The sequence below is a fragment of the Bombina bombina genome, chromosome 8, assembly GCF_027579735.1.
Source record: "Bombina bombina isolate aBomBom1 chromosome 8, aBomBom1.pri, whole genome shotgun sequence".
NCBI classification, from domain to species: Eukaryota; Metazoa; Chordata; class Amphibia; order Anura; family Bombinatoridae; genus Bombina; species Bombina bombina.
In genome coordinates, this window is record NC_069506.1 from 265,324,772 (window position 1) to 265,339,564 (window position 14,793).

A 14,793-nucleotide genomic window follows, 5' to 3' on the forward strand; every position below is an offset into this window, starting at 1 on the left:
CAGTTAATTAGCGGTATACCTGGGAATCTGATCTTAGCTGTGACAACCTAATAATATTGCGGCACTACTCTCTTCCCTCCCTTTTACTGCCCTCCTTTGGGATGGTGGGTCATATCCTGAAGCCCTTTTTTCCGCGATCGTCCTGTGAGGATACTGACCCTGGGGAGTAGAGATAGGCCAACAGCATTGCTAATCTCCACAAAAGCAGTGTGATCAACATCTAAAAATATGCTAAACCTCTAGCTTCTAGCCCTATGCTATGCAAGTGCTGACCTGTATCCTGCTGGGCTGTTAAATTGTGTCACATGGGGGTCTCTGGGGAGCTGTCTCCTGGAATATTTTACCCAAAATATGAAAGAGTGCACCTACATAATTAGGGTTGCACCGATACCATTTGTTTAGGACCGAGTACAAGTACCGATACTTTTTTTTAAGTACTCACCGATACCAAGTACCAATACTTTTCTATTGTCAGGTGACAGTTTCCCAAGCACATTACAGCCGAGTCAGACTAACTAATGTTTTATGATAGCTTCTTTATAAGTATGAAGAACTGTAACTCAAAATACAATATAAAACAAGGCAGTTTTATTGGCTTGTTGTCACAAAGTTGTAACAACTCAAATAAATTTCACAGAACATGTTAAATAAAATATTAAAAAATATAACAAGCAACAATAAAATAAATATTAAATAACAAATGTAAAATATCACAACCAACCAAAAGTGCAATACAGTATAACTATAAAATTATTAAATATAACAGTGCACAGTTTAACAAACAACATTATGGGCTAGATTACATTTGACTGGTAAGTGTGGTAACCTAATTGTGCAAGATGAGATCTAGCACTAGTAGCAGTATAACATTATCAGGCAATCTAGCAAATAGAATAATTATTTTTTAAATGTTAGTGGCAAGTTCTTTTTAAGGAACAGAAGCATCTCTGCATGTTCAGCAGTAAGTCTGTTCCTGCTATCTGTAAGGACGTTTGACGCCAAACTGAACAGTCTTTCGCTTTCCACACTACTGCATGGGACAGAGAGATATTTTTGGGCCATTTTAGCCAGAGCAGGAAATCGCAGTTTATTAACTGCCCAGTAACTCAGGGGTTTGTCTGAGCGAGGTACAGTGATCTCCCCCAGGTAAGCTTCCAGTTGTATAGTAGCAGCTTTTTTAGCACTGCTCTCAGATGGAGATGGACATTCACCAGCAATTTCTGCAAAGACGCTGTCCAGACTGGTACCTGGCTGGTCATGGTGAGGCCTCTTGGCAGCTGGTTCTTCATGCTCCTCTATCTCTTCTGAAATGTTTTGCTGTCCCAGTATGAACATTTCTTTTGCCTGCCTGGAAATGTGTGCATTAGTGAAAAATCGATCTTTATACCTAGAAAGAACAAAATAAACAACAATGAAGAATGGATGACGACTGATATATATAAGCACTAGGCAGCATACTATTCTTTCGGTGAATTAAGAAGAAAAAAAGTCTGCGCAGTAATTACCCCAAAAAAGGAATCAAAGAACTAAAAAAATTACTCTAGTCTGTTACATTTTTAATTTAAAAATTAAATAATAATTACCTTGGATCGAGTAAAGTTGCAATACAGTAAAGTGGGTTTTGCTCTGTATCAGAGAAGCGCTTCTGCAAAGCAGCAAGCAAAGTGCTCTTCATTGTTTTAATACCATGGTCCTCATCCACTTTTGATAAAACTCTCTGTAGCACAGTGACTGCAGGAATTACATCAGAGGCAAATGCATCTGAACAACTCACTTGACGAGTCAGCTCTTCAAAAGGACCCAAGATATTTAGCATCTTCTCCATCAGATTCCACTGGTTTGCAGTAATAGTGGCAGGGAGCTCATGTTCAGAAACATACACTCCAAGGGCCCGTTTCTGCTCAGTCAGAGACTGCAGCATGTAAAATGTGCTGTTCCAACGAGTTTGCACATCTTGTTGGAGTCTTTTAATTGGTTGACCAAGCTGTATCTGGATGTCCTGCAGCCGAGAGTATGCCAGGTTAGAATGTTTGAAGTGGTTAACTATTCTGCGCCCGACTCCCACAGCATCCGCAATGCTGCGCTGTGATAACAGCCCTTCTGAGACAGCCAGCTGTAGTGTATGTGCCACACATGAAATACTGGGAAGTCCTGCATCTTCCATGCCTTTTATCATGTTTTTGGCATTGTCCCGGACCACAACATGAACAGAACCTTTGGGAATAGCCCAAGTCTGAAGCATTTCCTCAAGTATACCTGCTATTGCTTGGCCAGGGCTAATGACCTCAAATACTTAAGGATCCCCTGCCCCAACTCCTCAACCTCAGGCTGCAGGTCCTAGTAATCAGGATACTGCAGTATGCCCTCTGCTTCACCCATTCATTCTCAGTTGATGAGCCCTAATTTGCAGAACAATATTCTATGCTCATCTGCCCCAATACCTCAGGATGACATGACTTAATTGCCTCCAAATTTCACTGCCCAACTGCAATCTGCAATGTTGGTGTGCTGACTGACTCCTGTGGCTTTGAGTAAATTGAGTCAGAGCCAGCAAGAATAGTGCCAGGCCAGCCAAGGTGTTAAAAAAGAGGTATGTCTCAGGCACTCAAATGACAGTTCTTTTAAATATTTTGAATATATCACCCCCACCCAAACAATTAATTTTATATATATGAAGAACAATAGAGATACTTATTAATGAAAATAAATAAGACTCTTATGTGCAAATTGAACATTGTGTTTCCACTGGCTCAACTCTGCAATTCCTGTTTGGTTTTTGTCAAAAACCAAACAGGAATTGCAGAGTTGAGCCAGTGGAAACACAATGTTCAATTTGCACATAAGAGTCTTATTTATTTGCATTAATAAGTATCTCTATTGGATTCCCCTCAGTAGAAAAAACATTCTAATCAACAGATCCTGACTGCTCAATCTCTCCCCAATTTACTCATAGTGCATTGCTCATAGAATTAGAAACCCCACTAGGGAGGGACAATACAATCTCCAGTACGTATGCAAGGAGTTACTAGAGAGAAACCTTAAAGTGCCAGTAATAATAAAAAAACACTGCACCGCTGTTAACACCTAATGCGTCCCTTACCCGCTCCTGAACAGCCGACAAGTGGCCTGGGCATTCACGCTGTGTACATGAAACATCTGCTGCCTGGAGCTGTAAAGTGTACTGTAGCGCGGGGGGAAGAGGCGGAGTGAGCACAGAAATTGTCTAGTTTAAACAGCCGTCTCACAATATGTTACGGACCAGTTATATCATATGTAATATAAACTAGTACTACTTGCAATCTGTTATATATATATAACAGATTGCGAGTAGTACTAGTTTATATTACATATGATATAACTGGTCCGTAACATATTGTGAGACGGCTGTCTGTTGTATTAGCTATGAGCTATGAGTGCAGAATTGCAGATGCTTTTAGAGGGTATAACGGACAACAACAAAAAACTAACCTGGCTGAAAGCTCTAAACATCCACTAACCTGGAAGCAAGTCTGTAATGTCCTTGTCCACCGTCGAGCCTATGTTTTGTTAGGTGTTAGGTGTTAGGCGTTAGCTCTCTGCACTCATTGGCTTTGCCCCCTCTACCACTACACTACATGCCGCTCTCTGATTTGACTTAGCACGGCAGAAGCTCCCTCACCTCAGGTCCCTCCTCCTTCCCTAACCTCCTTCCCTAACAGCGCGGCTCCAAAGTGCTCCCTCACCTCAGGTCCTTCCCTAACCTCCTTCCCTAACAGCGCGGCTCCAAAGTGCTCCCTCACCTCAGGTCCTTCCTCCTTCCCTAACAGCGGCTCCAAAGTATCGGCTGAAGTATCGGAGGAATTTAAACAAGTACAAGTTGAAATGCACAGTATCGGCACCGATACCGATGCTAGTATCGGTATCGGTGCATCCCTATACATAATACCAGAGCCACTTCAACAGTGTACATGTATATGTGAATAAAGACAGTGTGGTGTGTACCTCCCCCTACAACTTTTAAGATTTCCAGAAGTTCCCTTCTCTGTATAGGGCTGGTCTCATTCTTGACGACGTCTACTCCTCAATCCAGGGCACTACTTACCAGAGGCTATTTGTGGATCTTCACGGGTCTCCTGAAATGTCTGCCAGAAAATCCTCTACAGATAAACGAAGTAAGACTACATCCTTGAACACATACTTTAAGTCATCCAAATCACTGAAACAGATAGATCAGCCAGACATTGGGGTGCAAGAAGAAATGGACTCAGACTCGGAAACTACATCATCAATCACAGATCAGACCCCTGTGACCAAGGCAGATCTGCAATCCTTAGTTTCAAAGCAATATATCTCAACCAGCTTTGATAAGCTATGGGCTAAAATTGATTCCATGCACACAGCAGTTACTACCAGCCTAACAGAGATCAGGTCTGACATTGCTGAACTTGGAGGCAGAATGGATATAATCGAGGAACACACAGAAGCAATTACAGAGGATATGGCTGGGTTTTCACAAACCATAGCCTCACATCACCAACTGTTCACAGAGATGCAAGACAAGATAGAAGATCTGGAGAACAGGAGTAAAAGAAGTAATCTAAGGCTAAAAGGTATTCTGGAGACGGTTGTCGGTAGACATCTTCCTGCTTATTTACAGCAACTCTTCAGAAGCATAACAGGAAATAAAGGAGACATAGAATTTACTATGGAAAGAGCCCACAGAGCTTTGAAGGTTAAACCCAAAGGGGAGGCTCCACCACGAGACGTTATAGTAAAGATGCTTCTCTTTCAGGATAAGGAACTGATACTCTCAGCAGCCAGAAATGCTCCTACCTTCAAATTCCAGGGATCAGTTGTTCAATTTTATCAAGACCTGTCGTTTAGGACTCTCCAAAGACGGAACTCTTTACTCCCTCTTACTCAGTTATTGAGAAAACAACAGATTCAATACAAGTGGGGGTTCCCTTTTGCTCTATATATATTGAAGGACAACTTGACTGTGACCATCAGGGAGGCAGCTGACATTCCAGACCTATGCCAACAAACACCAAAAATGCCTGACTTCCCAGTCTCGGTCCTACCATTAGAACCCCAGGCACCACTGAAGTCAAGCACCATCCCTAGATGGAAAACCATCAGCAAAAGATGCCCTAAGAATAAATGAAACACAGCCTCCCATTCAGGAATTCCTCTGGGAGAGAAGAGAGGAAAGACAAAGGTCCACAAATGCTGGGAGAGCCTAAACATCCGAAATGAAGTATCCTTTTCTGCGACTCCCCACTGAGTTGCACTGGAGAGGTGGTTGCTTTGAGACCTGCTACAGAGGTACTGCTAATTGAGTACTCATGATATGGGACTCCCTTTATAGACTACCAGGCTATTAATGATGATATTTGCAGGTCTTTGTGTAAGTCAGAGAAGTGAAATGAAAATGCACTGCAGACATCATATGCCTGTAGAAGGGACATTGCCCATGACTGTTCTTTTCATAGATATAGCACTTGCACAGTTATTTCAATGTTGATGTTATTTGTTTTATTACCTAACCCTTTCGCGAGGGAGTTACTATGTTCATTTTTTATGGTTAATTTGTTAATTTGTTATTGTAACCACATTACCAAACATATCCCTTTTCTTAGAATCACATATTACTGAAGCAGACCACATGCTCCCTACTTAAAAAATAGCAGAGTTTGCAGAAGCTATCTCCCTTCAGAAAGATATCTGGTTTACACACTTTGTCACAATGTGCCCTAGCCTATGTATAGCTCTTACTATTACCCAACTAGATGGCCTCAAAAATTAAATAAAATTCTCACAACGTGAGAGGTTTGAATACTGATGTAAAAAGACGAGTGGCAATGAACAATACATAAATATCAAGGCTGATATCCTTTTCTTACAGGAGACTCACTTTCTTAACAATCAGGTTCCTAAATACTGGTCCATATACTTTCAACAACATTTTCATGCCACAGCCTCTACTAAAAAAGAGGAGTCTCCATCTTGATTCACTCGGCCCTTAATTTTACACTTGAATCTACAACCACAGATGAGGAAGGGAGATATCTAATAGTTAAAGGTCAAATTGACAACACAGATATAGTACTCTGCAATATATACGCACCCAACACAAAGCAGACGGAATTATTTGCCCATATATCGTATCTTCTGACTCAGTGGTCTCAGAATAGGATCATTGTGGCTGGAGATTTTAATATTAACCTATCTCCATTCCCAGCATCCAATCAGGAGACCTTGTCACATAAGAAACAACACAATCGGGATATTAAACACATTCAGGAACACCTTGCATCCCACTCTTATAGATACCTGGCAGGCCTTATATGGTACTACAAACGACACCACCTATTACTCTGCCGCACATAAAACTTACACAAGAATCGACTATATCTATACCAGCGAAATTTTTCATCCAATCTTACTCTCATCCGAAATTCACCCCTGCGTTTGGTCTGATCACTCCATAGTGTCTTTGTCACTAGATGGGGTACAAGATAATAAACGAGAAAAATCGTGGTCCTACGACCCACAATACTTTAAGCAGCCCTCAGCTCAAGACCACATCTTAAAATATCTTAGAGAGTACTGGGACATAAATATAGATACCACCTCCAATCCTGTATATACATGGGCAGCCCATAAAGCATATCTGAGGGGAATACTAATGCAGGGGAAAGAGGCACATACTAGACAACTCCGACAACGGATATCTACACTCCACCAAGAGATAGCCAATTTAGAGAAGCTACACAGACTTGCACGCAATGATAGTGCCTTGCGGACTTTGCCGTCGAAAATGACTGCATTGGCTAGCATACTGACTACTAATGCAACTAAAACACTACATAAATTTAAAGTACAATTCTTCCTATTTGCCAATAAGCCGGACCGGTATTTGGCACACAAAATGCAGGAGAGAAATAAAGCTATGGCTATTCCTCTTATCCAACAAGCTAATGGAGATGCGACAGCATCTCCTCAGGGGATAGTTGACGAATTCGCGAGATACTATGGCCAACTTTATTACGGACATAAGACTATACATTCACAAACTACTATAAAGGACACGCATAGCTTCCTATTGGACGCACATCTCCCAGCTGTCTCTGTGGAGGACAAACATATATTAAATGCAAACAGAAGTAAGGAAAATAGTTCAAAGGAGAGTAGCCTCTGGTGCGGCGTGCTCCGCAGTGGAAATTGTAACCTGCAGTAAATAAATTTGCAGCTCGCATATACACAGTGCTCTCATAACAAGTCTTGAGCACTGGTTTCTGAGGAGTAGGGTCCCATCCGGTTTCCTTCCCAAACAGGTTCCAATCACTATAGGCCCACCGCTATATCTAGGTAAGTCCCAAGAGGTGTATGACAGAAAAAACTGTACAATGTTCAAGGCTAAGCAAGCACGTACCTCCAATCCATATGACCCTCGCCAGGAGTCATCCTATGTATATCGGTTACTGCCGTATGGCTAGTTTCTCCATCTGTGGCTGGGTATTGTGCGGCTCCCAAGCAACCTCCATAGTCGGTGCGGTGTGTAGCTCCTCCTCTCCAGGTGTCTCTGGCAACAAGCTAGCTTTGCGGTCAGGATATTGCGTTCACCCCACGCCTGTGCTCACTCAAAGATGGCCATACATAGCGTAAAAATAAGAATGCGAGGAGCACAGGTATAAGTGTGTAACAAAAAATGTTTGTTTAAACATACGCTAATGAGTGGGTAAACACACACAAAGCGGTTCGTCAATGATGAACCAAAAAACAAACAAACAGTTTGAGGGGGGGAAAATATAACCGCCCCGGGGTTAAGACTGAACAGAGAAAAATCTGCTATATTTACAGACTGCAAGTGAACAGGTATACGCGTTTCAGCAGATTGCCTTACTCATTACCTGATTAAAACAATAGTGTGTGCTCCTTAAAAAGATAAGCAGTCCACTCCCATTGGCTAGAAGGGACCCACCCTTTTGCTATAAGCACCAATAGGAACAAATTTCGAAACTAGTGCACAGAGAATTCTGCTGAACTCACAGTAAGGATATTAACTCACAATGCACGAATGATACATAAACTTAAACATCAAAAGTAAAGACATCGATTTTAGCCATAACCAAAATGTATACAAATGAAATCTTATTAATGTCACTACTACAAATTACAATTTATAACAGTCGTGCTATTGCTTGAATTTCTTGAAAATTGCTCAGATCATCGATTCCCTGCTGCTCAAAAATAGGACTTCTGCATCCATACATTCTGAAACATAACATGATAATAAAATGAGATAAATAAAACATGCCATGAAAATAGTTGTTTAAACAATATAACCAAAACAGATCAATGAGTGAAATACTGTACATACAAATTATAAATAAATATGTATAAACATGTACACTACTTGAATCTATCATTGTGAACAGACCTCAACATTAACTCCCCGTATTTCACAGGGCTGTCAGACCATCACTAGATGCGAATGGAGTATGAAAAATGTAGGATACACTAACCATATGCAGAGTCCCTACTGGGCCTACAATTGAGCCATTAGTGTTTGAGACCTGCAGCTACTTAAATACTGACTGAAGAGGATGACTATTAATGATATCAGTGGATAGAATTATATATAAGATAAAGGAAGCTCAATAATATTATTACTATATGTGACAGATCCTTCTGTCAGGACTGAAGGAGTTAATTGTGTTTAGCTAAGAAACTAATTTCTAAAGACAGAGTTGCTGGCTCCAGCTATAATCTAATTAGTGCTAAGCATTCTATTGTTTGATCACCTCCAGAGAGAAAACGCCTAAGTGATAAGAAGGGCCAAGAGTGTCTTGTGGTTGAAGTGTTTAAGTAATATAATTCTATTGTATCATGTCAAAGGGCTTGTTCCCTCCATGTAATGTACAACAGCCTTTCAACCCCCATCTGGGGGGGGGGGGTCAGACCTGCATAAATACTAGGCATAGCCTTTTAATAAATGTCATTCTGTTTTAAACCTGAAAACTGGCTGGGTTGTGAATTGCTGATTCCCTATGCAGGACATTGTTCATCTGATATTAACCTTGGTACACTGTTGGTACCGTAACAATTGGTGGCAAGCGACGGAATGAACCTTATCGCCCAGAAGAGCAACTACACAAGCCAGTAACCTCAGGAAGAGGGGGATTATTACAATACTGACTAAGATGGAAAGAGTACCAGGGACAGAAGGAACCAATGGGCCCAGCATATCAGACAGAACCCCTGAAGAAGCAAGCTTTGATCGGGCGGTTAAAATAAGACTGGCATATTATGGCCCCAACCCATCTGCGGAAATTATCGACCGGGTCATAGCAGCTGTGGAGGCCAACCTACTTCGCCAAAGCAGCGCTGCAGCAGCCCAAGTGGAAAAGAGAAAAGTAAATTTTGCAGCTTTTAAAAACTTCCTGGAAACAGAAGGAGAGATTGATGGGTTCCTTGCGGATTTTGAGAGGCAATGTGCACTACACAAGGTACCCGCAGAGGACTGGGTCACGATATTATCCGGAAAATTATCCGGCCGGGCCAGTGAGGCTTTTCGGGCCATTCCAGATGAGGAGGTTGGGGATTATAATACTGTGAAAGAGGCTCTGCTCTCCAGGTATGCGGTTACACCGGAGGCATACCGGAGGCGGTTCAGAGACACTGTTAAATTAGCTGGTGATTCCTACGTTGAGTGGGCATGTAAGGTGCACCGCACAGCAGCTCACTGGATAGCGGGGTGCCAAGCCGTATCTGGGGAAGAGGTGCTGCAGCTATTCCTGTTGGAACATTGCTTTGACAAGTTATCAGCAGGAGTTAGAGAGTGGGTTCGGGACCGTAAACCCTCCACCCTGCATGAAGCTGCTCGCCTGGCAGATGAGTATATGGATGCCCGCAAACTGGACACTGCTACCACTAAGCCCCCTGCTAGAGTGGAGTACAGACCCCCAGTCACCCCAGCAGCTGCCAGTTACCAACCCCCGGCGCACCGCTATACCACACGGCCTCCGGCCACGAACTACCCTCAGAGAGCCCGGTTCAATTCACGGGGCTACTCACAGCCTATTTGGTGCTTTGGATGTAAGCAACTAGGGCACAAAAGACCAGAGTGTCCCCTAAATGCAGCGAACCAAGCACAGTCCTGGAGAAGACCCGCCGGCGGAATCCCACGTAACTCTCAGCCTGCGGCCCGCTACGTAGAGGCGCAAGAATGCTGGGGCATCCTACATGAAGCAGACCCCGTGCAAGCTGCCCACCGGAATAACCGGCAACTGGTTAAAGTGAATGGGAAGAAGGTCAGTGGTCTACGGGATACTGGTGCTACCATGACCTTGCTTCAAAAGAACTTGGTGTCTGAGAAACAGTACACTGGAGACACTGTGGCTGTGAGGGTAGCAGGGGGCGATGTGTTCAGCCTACCTGTTGCCAGGGTACATTTGGATTGGGGAGTGGGCGCTAGACCTGTGAATGTGGGGGTCAAGAAGGACTTACCTGCTGATGTTCTTCTTGGAAATGACTTGGCTCCCCTTGTTTCTGCCTATGCTCCCATGGGTCCCGCTGATGTTAACCCTGTGACTACCCGTGCAGCAGAGACTGACCCCCCTGCTGCTAAGCCCCAGGACGCAGAGCTCAGTAAATCTCTATCCGCTATTGATACGTGGAAGTCCCGTTACAATGCGCTGATGAAGGAGAAGAGGAGCGCAGAGGAAAAAGCACGTTTAGAACGTGAATCTCTGCTAGACAAGCTGCACCGACAGACTGCAGAAAACACCAGCTTGAGAGTGGGACATGAAACATTAAAGACAAACTTAGCGACACTTGAGGAGAAGCTGACGCTGGCTCATAGTGAGGTGCAGCAACTCAAGGGCACCCTATGTCAGTATGAAGGGATTGTGGATACCTATAAAGAGCAGGTACAGAAAACTCGTAAAGAAGCTGATGGGATTTTGAAGGACTGTTTAGCCTTAGTCTGGGCACTGAGGAAGTTGAACCCTTCTTTGTATGGACAGGAATTCTCTCTCATAACGGGAATACAGATGGATTGTCCTGGCAAACTGACATGCCTACCACCTCCTAGTCCGGTCATCCCCAGGTTGACCCGCCAAAGGGTCAAGCCGGGTCTGCCGGAGTGTTCCACAAGGGGGGAGATATGTGACAGATCCTTCTGTCAGGACTGAAGGAGTTAATTGTGTTTAGCTAAGAAACTAATTTCTAAAGACAGAGTTGCTGGCTCCAGCTATAATCTAATTAGTGCTAAGCATTCTATTGTTTGATCACCTCCAGAGAGAAAACGCCTAAGTGATAAGAAGGGCCAAGAGTGTCTTGTGGTTGAAGTGTTTAAGTAATATAATTCTATTGTATCATGTCAAAGGGCTTGTTCCCTCCATGTAATGTACAACAGCCTTTCAACCCCCATCTGGGGGGGGGTCAGACCTGCATAAATACTAGGCATAGCCTTTTAATAAATGTCATTCTGTTTTAAACCTGAAAACTGGCTGGGTTGTGAATTGCTGATTCCCTATGCAGGACATTGTTCATCTGATATTAACCTTGGTACACTGTCGGTACCGTAACACTATATGTACACAAAGGGTTACTGGTCCAAATAATTGGGACTCGTTACTACTGATATATATATTATATCTTTTTTCAGAGGAATAGTCTGACCTCAAGGGTCCAATGGATAGGGAGATATGGAGGCTAAGTTGTGTAACTACAGGGTCACAGGTAATTACTACAGGACCACGTTCATAACTATTAACCCCATCAGTAAAATCACCAACCAATGGACTATATATTCAATCCTGGGCTATCATAAGGGGGGGGGGGGAGGAGACAGGGAAAAGGAACCCAGGCCAGAGGAGAGTGGTGGCCCTTCACAAAGTGAAAAACAGAGGGTCACCAAAAATTAATCAAATCATATTCAGAGTTGAGACCCTCTGGGACCCTTGTCCTCAATTTAAAAATCCAAAATACCTCTCTCTCCCCCAGCCTGCGGTTCCTATCCTGTCCCCCCTTGACTGGGGGAACTCTCTCTATGATGGTCCAAGAGAAGGATGTTGTATCCTTAGAATGTACGCCTGAAAAATGCTGTATAAGTGGTGTGGTAAGTATCCCAGCCCTGATATCAGCTAGGTGTTCCTTAATTCGGACCCTAGCCTCTCTGGTGGTGAGACCCACATACTGAAGAAAACAAATATATTAAATGCCCCCATATCTTCAGCAGAGGTCATACAGGTTATAAAAGAGTTAAAAGTGGGAAAGGCGGCGGGGCCGGATGGATTCCCGGGGGATTATTATTAACTATTTCGTACAACATTATTGACCCACCTCACAAAATTTTGTAACCATTTCTTAGAGGGCCATGAGATACCTGAGGAATTACTGGGAGCTAAAATTTTGGTAATTCCTAAAGCAGGGAAAAATCTTAAACTATGTACCAGTTATCGTCCTATATCACTTATAAATCAAGACCTAAAGATCTTTACCAAGATATTGTCAAACCGTTTGAAAACAATATTACCTTAACTTGTCCACCCAGACCAGGTGGGTTTTGTAGCAAATAGGGAGGCCCCAGATAATATAAGAAGAATGATAAATATTATAGATCATCTTGGTAGAGAGGAAACGCCTTCCCTGCTCCTGTCTCTGGATGCAGAGAAGGCGTTTGATAGAATAGATTGGGGATACAGGATGATGGTGCTGTGACACATCGGCTTTGATGGTCCCTTTATTAAAGCAATCCAGGCAATCTATTCTAACCCCACAGCACAAGTGGTGTCAGCAGGCTACAGGTCTAAACCATTCCCCATAAGGAATGGAACAAGATAAGGGTGTCCTCTTTCTCCCCTAATATTTGCAATCTGCATAGAGCCCTTAGCAGCTAGAATACGACTGTCCCCAGACATTACTGGTGCCAAAATAGCTAACCATGACTATAAACTCACCCTGTTTGTGGATGATATCTTAGTTACCATCACAAAGCCCTTGATATCTCTCCCGAATTTATATAATCTTCTCGATAGATTTTCACAGATCTCAGGATATAAAATTAATCTTGAGAAATGTGAGGCACTACCAATAGCTTTACCCCCCATACGAAGAAGAAAACCATAGAACTTAACTTTGAGTTTAAATGGGTGAAACATTCACTTAGATATCTGGGGATCCAGCTGACAGCTCAGTTTCACCAACTGTATAAATATAACTACACACCACTATATAAAGCTATAAGAAGGGACCTCCAGAGATGGAAGAGATACACTTTTTCCTGGTATGGCCGCCTCTCTGCTGTCAATGTTTTCCCATGACTACTCTACTTATTTCGCACACTTCCTATACCAATCCCGACCTTAGAACTGTCCACACTACAAAAGGAACTAATAGCTTATGTCAGAGGTAGCAAAAAAGCGAGAATCCCTTCACTGGTTCTGACACAACACAAATTTGATTGATTATTATAAAGTAGCCAGAATATCCCAAACAATGTTAATGGGGAGAAGACAGGGAGATGTTATCTGGCCCAGATTGGAGGTGGGGATAGAGGGGCTACCACAGACAGATGACATGTTATGGAATGATCAAACAGGTAATACACCTATATATAGATCTCCGATCTATGCATCCACCAGACAAGTTAAAAATGGATAACAGATCACAACACCATACTACCCCCATAAACAGTGATGATTCCACTCAGGAAGATTTTGCCTCTAGAGCTTCATGCCACTATAGACAAATGGGCCAACAAAGGGTTATATAGAGTAGTGGATGCTCTATTTAACAACATACTCATGACTTACACTCAGATCCAAGACAAATTGACACTGATAGAGATAAAGTAGTTTCAATATTTACAGTTGTCCTTCTCCACCCGGAAATACCTGGGTGACACTAGGACTTCTCCCCCTACAGTACTGGAAAACTTGTACTCACTAGTATCTAAACCTCAACACACAATCTCTATCCTATATATAGCTATTCAGAGCGACAACAATGCCCCCAAGACTACTCTGATGCTTAAGTGGGAAGACGACATTAACATCACTTATGACAAACATACATGGGAGAATATATTTAGCTCGATTGGGAGAGCATTGATCAGTGCAGATTTACATGAAAATTCCCTTAAAATTGCATTTCGCTGGTATCTCACACCGACTATAACCTCCCACATGTCACAAATCAAATAAAATCTATGTTAGAGAGGATGTGGGAACATAGGTACTGTCAAACATATGTGGTGGGGTAAAACAGATCTGGCACTCCCTCTCCACCTTACTTAGCTCGATTCTAGAGGAGGAGATAGAGCTCAATATATCTCAAGCTTTCTACACACAGGTGACAAAAAATATAACAAAGAAATTAATACTTTTATTAGAATACTGTGCACGATCACTAGAACAGCTATAGCATACCACTGGAAAACGGGGGTACCATCATGGATGAAAGTGAGGAATAAGATAAATAACACATTTAGAATGTACACATCTGCCTCATGGATCATGAACTCCAGGGAGTCATTTGAGAAAATATGGTTCTATTGGATCTTGAATAATACAAACACCACTTAACTGCTATACAACAAAGATGGTAGATTTGGATGTTGGGGAATTTAGGAACACCTGTGGGCATTAATAACAATGTGAAGGTTTGGGAATGGCCATGTGGCTTATATAAAGCAACTCTTAAGATTTTTCGTAAAGTTGGATATGTGAGATTGATATACACAACATATGTGTGGATCTAGGGTTTGTTTTTCCTTCCCTTTTTTATCTTATATCTTGCCTTTTT